Raw genomic sequence first — 6943 nt, forward strand, 5'->3', positions numbered from 1 at the left:
GGGTCCTTGAGTTCCAGCAGGCTGGTGAGTTTGGTCACTAACATCCAGCTGCCAAATGCAAAACTCCCTCTTCCTTGTGGCAGGTGGCAACAAGGAGACTCACAGTTCTCAGCACCCTGAGAAGGGTCACAATGTGTCTCTGTGTTGATCCACCTGTCAAATCCACACAGGGAAAGCTCCCGTTAGCACAAAACTCTGCCCTATGAAATCATGGAACATGTGCTCTTTGCTCTGTGAAAGCATGTAAAGAATCCAAGCGCTGGAGGACAGGGTTTGGGTCCAGAGTGACCTAGACAAATTGGAGGATTGGGCCAAAAGAAATCTGAGGAGGTTCAACAAGGAGAAGTGCAGAGTCCTGCACTTAGGACGGAAGAATCCTATGCACTGCCACAGCCTGGGGACTGACGGAGAGAGGGGGGATTTGATAGCAGCCTTCAACTACCTGAAAGAGCAGCAGTGTGGGCTTTCTCCTGGCCACTTTTGCTGGGCTGGGCAGGCAGCCTGGAGGCCTTTCTAGAAGAGAACTGGGAACGGAGTTAGAAAAACCAATGTGAAAACCAGAACCTCAGGTTTAGACTCATTTATTTATAATATTAAATCTTCAATTCTAGTGTCACAGTCAATACAATTGCTTCAGCCTGATAGTTGCCCAAAGGGAAACTTAACGTCTCTCCTAGGGGAGTGGAGAGAAAACACTTTTCAGAGTCCAAGAGAGACAAGGCGGGTGAGGGTAAGAGCTTGCAGAGGACCAACCTCTGTTGGTGAAAGAGACAAGCTGTGGAGCTAACCCCACACACTTCTTCAGTTCTGTTTAGCCTGGAAGTTCGTCTCTTCCATAACCAGCAGTTAGAACATAAGAACAGCCACACTGAGTCAGACCAGTTCATCTAGCCCACTCTCCCGAAAGTGGCCAATGCCCGGCGCCCCAGAGGACCCCTGGGACCAGCATGGATACAACACCACCACAAACAAGGTGAAAAGTCAATGCACACGGGAGAAGCATCTTGTGTTTCCATGGGCGGTAGGTTTGTAGAAATTTTGTTGGTGCCCAGAACCTGCCCAAACTCCGCCCCCCCACCTGCCCAAGTTTCTGGGAGGGAGTTTGGGGTGTGGCTGGGGATGAGAGGTTTGGGGTGTGGGAGGGGGCTCAGGGCTATAGCAGAGGGTTGGGGTGTGGGGTGATGGCTGTGTGGTGGGGCTGGGGATGAGGGGTTCATGATGCAGGAGGGGGCTCAGGGTTGGGGCAGACGGTTAGGGTGCAGGGGGATGAGGGCTCTGGCTGGGGCTGGGAATGATGGGTTTGGGGTGTGGGAGAGGCTCAGTGCTAGAGCAGAGGGTAGGGGTGTGGGGGTGAGGGCTCTGTCTGAGGCTGGGGGGGTTGGGGTGTTGGAGAGGCTCAGGGCTGGGGCAGAGGGTTAGGGTGCAGGGGGATGAGGACTGTGTCTGGGATGGGGATAAGGTGTTTGGGGTGTGGGAGGGGGCTCAGGGCTATAGCAGAGGGTTGGGGTGTGGGGTGTTGGCTGTGTGGTGGGGCTGGGGATGAGGGGTTCATGATGGAGGAGGGGGCTCAGGGCTGGGGCAGAAGGTTGGGGTGTGCGGGGGATGAGGACTCTGGCTGGGACTGGGGATGGGAGGTTTGGGGTGTGGGAGCTCTGGGTTGGGGATGAGGGTTGGGGTGCTGGGGGATGAGGGCTGTGTCTGGGATGGGGATAAGGTGTTTGGGGTGTGGGAGGGCTCAGGACTAGGGCAGAGGGTTGGGGTGCAGGGGTGTGTGAGGGCTCTATCTGGGGCTGGAGATGAGGGGTTTGTGGTGTTGGAGGGGGCTCAGGGCTGGGGCAGAAGGTTGGGGTGTGCGGGGGGATGAGGACTCTGGCTGGAACTGGGGATGGGAGGTTTGGGGTGTGGGAGGAGCTCAGGGCTGGGGCAGAGGGTTGGGGTGTGCGGGGGGATGAGGACTCTGGCTGGAACTGGGGATGGTAGGTTGTGGGTGTGGGAGAGGCTCGGGGCTCAGGGCTCGGGCAGAGGGTTGAGGATGTGGTGGGGGGGTGAAAGCTCTGACTGGGGGTGTGGGCTCTGGGGTGGGGCAGGGCTGGGGATGAGTTTGGGGTGCAGGCAGGCTGCTCCGGGACAAGGGCCAGAAAGGAGGACTCCCCCCAGCCCTTTCCCTGCTGGCAGCAGCAAGCTCTGGGGGAGGAACCCCTCATCCCCCTCCCCCCCCCCAGCAGCACACTCACTCCCACCACTGTCACTGCAGGTGCTCCTAGGGCCCTTCTCAGGTCCAGGAATCTCCCTTGCCTCCCCCATGATGGGTGCCGGGGGGTGCTGCATGCACCTCCTCCCCTGCTGTTGCCCCTGACTATAGCCTCACTGGGGGTGGGGGATGGGGCTGTCTCCTTGCCCAGCATGGGGCAGGAGTGGTGACTGCGGCGCGGGGGGGGGCTGTGATGGTGGAGGGTCCCGCTGGAAAAGGGAAGGGTCTGAGGTGGAAGGGCAGGCTCAGAGTCAGTCTGCCCTGGCAGTGAGTTGGGAAGGGGGGGCACTAGGACCCTGTGGCAGCAGTTGCTGCAGGGAGGCAGCATGGAGCTGCATGGAAGAGGCAGGGAGGCTCTGCTCCCTCCGGGGCCCAGGGACATGCATGGGGCCAGCAAGGGGGTCCGGGGGACACTCGGGGGAAGCACGGGGGGGTGGCAGGTGGGGCCGGAGGGGAGACCCAGCCCCAAACTTTGGTGGAGCTGGGCCCCAGGGCTCTGAATATTGCTGGTGCCCGGGCACCACGTGGGTATATAACTCGCCGCCCATGTGTGTTTCATTCCTTATGTCCTAGTCCCATCATGTGGCCATTTCCTTTTCTTCCTTTCTGTTAAAAGCTTTGGTGTTTTGCACAGAAACATTATTTCCCCAGGAGAGACCCAGGAGTGGGGGCTGCATTCCTGTGCCAAACAGTCACTGGAAGGGGGCAGACAAAGGCCTTTAGGACGAGGCATCCGTCACTGTCAAAAGATCATCTCCCTCCTGCAGGTCACTGGCAGCCTGAATTTGTTCCTTATCCTCCCAGAGTCTGGGGGCTGGAATCAGCACTACCCAGCCCCTCCGTATGTAGCAGGAACAAACACAAACCTGGTCTTTAAAACAAGCTGTCCCCTTCCTTCTCAGGGAAGAGTTTTCTGTGATTGAAGTTGAGCTTCAGTTCCCCTCTCCTAGGGGCGGGGCAGGTGTGGGGCCAGCTCCCAGTGAGATCTGTTTTCACCTTTGCCCCCTTTCAGTCACTCTGGGATCCTAACTCTGCTCCCAGCTGTCAGGCAGCTTCCACCCCATCCACCCTGTTCACTAACTCCATGGTCATGTGTCACCCCCTTTGCCAGCACACAGAGCCTGCAGGAAAGCTACTCCTGCCAGGTGCATTGGTGGTATAGTGGTGTGCGTAGGTGCTTTCCAAGCAGTTGATCTGGGTTTGATTCCCAGCCAATGCAATAATGGCTTTTCTCTTCTGTTGTTTCCTCATCTGGAAGTGGTTTAATTTCAGTCACATTGTGTTACAATCACATTATCTATAGAATGAAACAATAAATGTGTCAAAGTCCAGCAGGTCATACAGGATGGAGGCACACAAGGGGCTGGAATGTGTCATCTGAGAAAGACAGAACACTTGGAAACCTGCATCTCCCATCCCCTGGCCTTGCGTGTTATGATTCCAGCTGTGTGAGCTGTTTGTAGGATGTTCCGGCACGATGGGGAAATGAAGTTTTGAGTCGGTTTTTGCTCCTGCAGGTTCCTTTGCTGTTACAATTATAATGACATGAACAAAAGGGAGGCACAATAAACATAACCCCCAAGTTGCAATACAGGTGGGGAAAGAGACGATCACGGTTAAGCCAAACACTTCAAAATAAAAATTAATACTAAAAAAGGGGAGGGGGGAAGAGATCAGGTATGTGGAGATCCCCTTGATATTTCAGCGCACATTGTTAGAATCAAAGTTCAGACTTGACACTGGAAAACCTGCAACTACCTGTCTCTCTGAACACCTGTGATGAGCAAGATGGAGTTGGGACACCTGTTCTGCTTCAATCATTTATTGTCTCTCTGTTCTCTCCTTCTTCTCCCCCCAATTCCTCATCTCCAATGTCTCTGCCTTTCTCCTCTTGCTCCCTCCCCCCTGCCCTTTCCAGGAACTCTCAGTCTACAGCATTTAGGACAAGCCAGAGCTCCCATGTTCTGCACATGATCCTGTGTCAGAGGACATGTGACCCCGGTCAGAACCAGGCTCACAACTGACCAGAGTTTGAGAACTCTCCCTGTTCCCATTGGGCAGATGGGGAGGAGCCTGAGGTATAGAGAAGGGAAGTGACCTGTCACCAGATGGATCAGACTGAACAGGTTTCAAACCTCCAGGAGGCTCTTACCTTCTAAACAGGGACGGCTGTTTTCTAGTAAAATCACTACAAGGGAAGGAGAAAACTCGAAAGAGGTTCCTCCTGGCGCTCACGTCCGTGAACCCGAATACTCCCTCAGTCCTCAAAGAGAGACCTGGAGAAGGAGACTTGCTGCAGCAAAGCCACAGGGGTCTCTCAGGTTTCCCTGGCCCCTCGCCCCGGTCCTGCCTGGCTGATGTCAGCATCTCTCTGTGAGGTCACCACCTCCCCACCACCTTGGACCAATAGGCTGAGGTCCTGCAAAAGGCCTTTGTGATGTCACTGCCACACCCCTCCCTTGCTGGGCCAATGTCCTGCCCCTGGCCAGGCACTTTGCAGGTTTGAGCTACTCCCTGTGGATCACCCCACTCAAGGAGCGTTCGTTCTAGGCAGCAAGCCGGCTAGACAGGGAAACATCAGACGCTGCTCCCAATGCTACACTCAGTTTTTCAGAAATTAGTCGACTTTATGGCCAGAAGAGACCATTAGAGCATCTAATCTGACCCCCCCTGCATATCACAGGCCTCCTGTATGACACAAGAGCTACTTTTGGGGCAAACACATTCCAGAAAGGCATCTAGTCTTCATGAAATGACATCAGGAGATGGCGAATCCACCACTTTCCTTGGTAGCTTGTTCCTGTGGTGAATCATCCTCACTGTTGAATATTTGTGCCTTAGTTGTAATATTAATTTGTCTCTTTTCACCTTCCAGCCATTGGGTCTTGTTATGCCTGTCTCTGCTTGATTCAAGAGCCCTTTAATACCGAATCTTTTCTCTCCATTAAGGCACTTCAACACTTCAGTGAAGTCACCTTTCAATCTTCTTTTGATCAGCTAAGCAGGTTGAGCTCTTTCAGTAGCTCACTAGAAGGCATTTTTCTCCAGCCCTCAGGACATTTGGTGGCTCTTCGCTGCCCCAAACTCTAATTTCACAACATCTTTTTCAAACGAGGACACCAAAACTGGAGGCAGTATTCCAGTATCAGTCTCACTGATGCCGTGTCACCTCCTGTGACGTTATTGACATAATCTGTAACTGTATAGATCACTGCTGCGACCACGGTTCTATATTTGCAGCCAATATTGTCGAAAGGTTGTCGTGTAAGGGGTCTATGGAGAGGTTCTGATTGGCTGATAATGATGCTATCTCTAGATGTGTATCATTTTTGTAGTTGACGTTATAAGTATTGGTTCTATGCTGCCCGTATTTCAAACTTGTGCTCTGCTTCTGGCGAACATCCCAGACAAGTTGGTGTCAGTTCTGCCTAGCCGGCTTAATGCAAGTTAGGCAAATGTGAGAACCACTACACTACAGAAACTCCATTACAGTGCACTGCCCTGCCCTGCCCTCAAATTCCCTGCACTTTGGTGGTGCTCACCCTGGCACACACTGATGGGCGAACCTGGAGAAACTGGCAGCAGCTCCTTGATGGGTCAGCTGGAAGAACAGAGGACTTGAGCCAGGGATCAGGAAGTCGTCCTTACATCACCTTTGTGACTCTAGCTTGAAGGGGAGTTTGTTTTTTCTTCCCCTTGCTGATAAGCAGCAAGAGAAGAAAGAAAGGTCCCGTGGGCCAACTGGGTGCAGAAGCCAATGCTGCCTTTTCCTGCTGTGAAGCCCAAAATGAGGGTCTTGCATTGGGTAGAGGCAGTGCTGTGCTTCCAGGAAAGAGCCCACTGCTGCATGAAGAGGGATGAAACAGTCTGCTGAAGCCTGGGATTGAACCAGGGACTTTTAGATCTTCAGTCTAATGCTCTCCCAACTGAGCTACTTCAGCACTTGCAGGGGCCCTTTTTGGGCTGTTACTTCTCACCTTGAAGTTTATTCTCCATAAACCATCTCTCCAGTCAACAATGGCCAATGCAAGATGGACATCGCTTGCTATTTTAGCCCTTGGGAACGTCATCAACTAGTCTCTGGATCTCTCAAATGCTGCGCTTCAGTTCATGGGGGAAAGGCGAGAGAAGCGACCTTTGAACAAAGGGCCTGGGGTTAACATCCTAACGCTGTCTGTCTCCGACTGTAACACTATTTAATACCGGCCCACCCTGTGCTGGTGACAGTTCCATTGCTAGATGTTAGTACTTTTCAGTTACTGTCAAAATTAAAAGTTTCTATATGCTTAAAATAAATGATTTTTTAATTTGCTTATATATGGCATGAATAAATGCAGATTTACACATCCTAGCATGAAAATTTATTGTCTTATATGATAGAGAAAATCATGCATCCAAACTGTGCATCAAAATCATGAAATGAGCTACAAATGCAATAAAAATAAGGTATTCAATGGTTTAACATATGGAGCGGGGTTGGGGGGGTTCCGAAGACACGTCTTGCCTGGGACGCCACTTGGTCTAGGGGAGGCCCTGTCAGGGAAAGCAGGAGTTAGTCTCACACGCCTATTTCCAGGCTGTAATCTGCGGGCGCCCTGCTCTGGGGGAGGGATCGCGGTAGCCCAGACTCAGGGCTGGAACAGGCCCCGGATTGAGGGGGTGGCTGCAGGGTTTGCAGCGCTCTGATGTCTC

The 6943-nt window shown here is 52.9% G+C and overlaps 1 non-coding gene across 1 annotated transcript; it reads right to left on the reverse strand.

Moving 5' to 3' along the window:
* Positions 1-6119: 6119 nt before the first annotated feature.
* Positions 6120-6192, reverse strand: TRNAF-GAA. The gene has a single exon. It is a non-coding gene; the product is annotated as a tRNA-Phe (tRNA).
* Positions 6193-6943: the final 751 nt, after the last annotated feature.

Source organism: Mauremys mutica, chromosome 18 (genome assembly GCF_020497125.1).
Source record: "Mauremys mutica isolate MM-2020 ecotype Southern chromosome 18, ASM2049712v1, whole genome shotgun sequence".
NCBI classification, from domain to species: Eukaryota; Metazoa; Chordata; order Testudines; family Geoemydidae; genus Mauremys; species Mauremys mutica.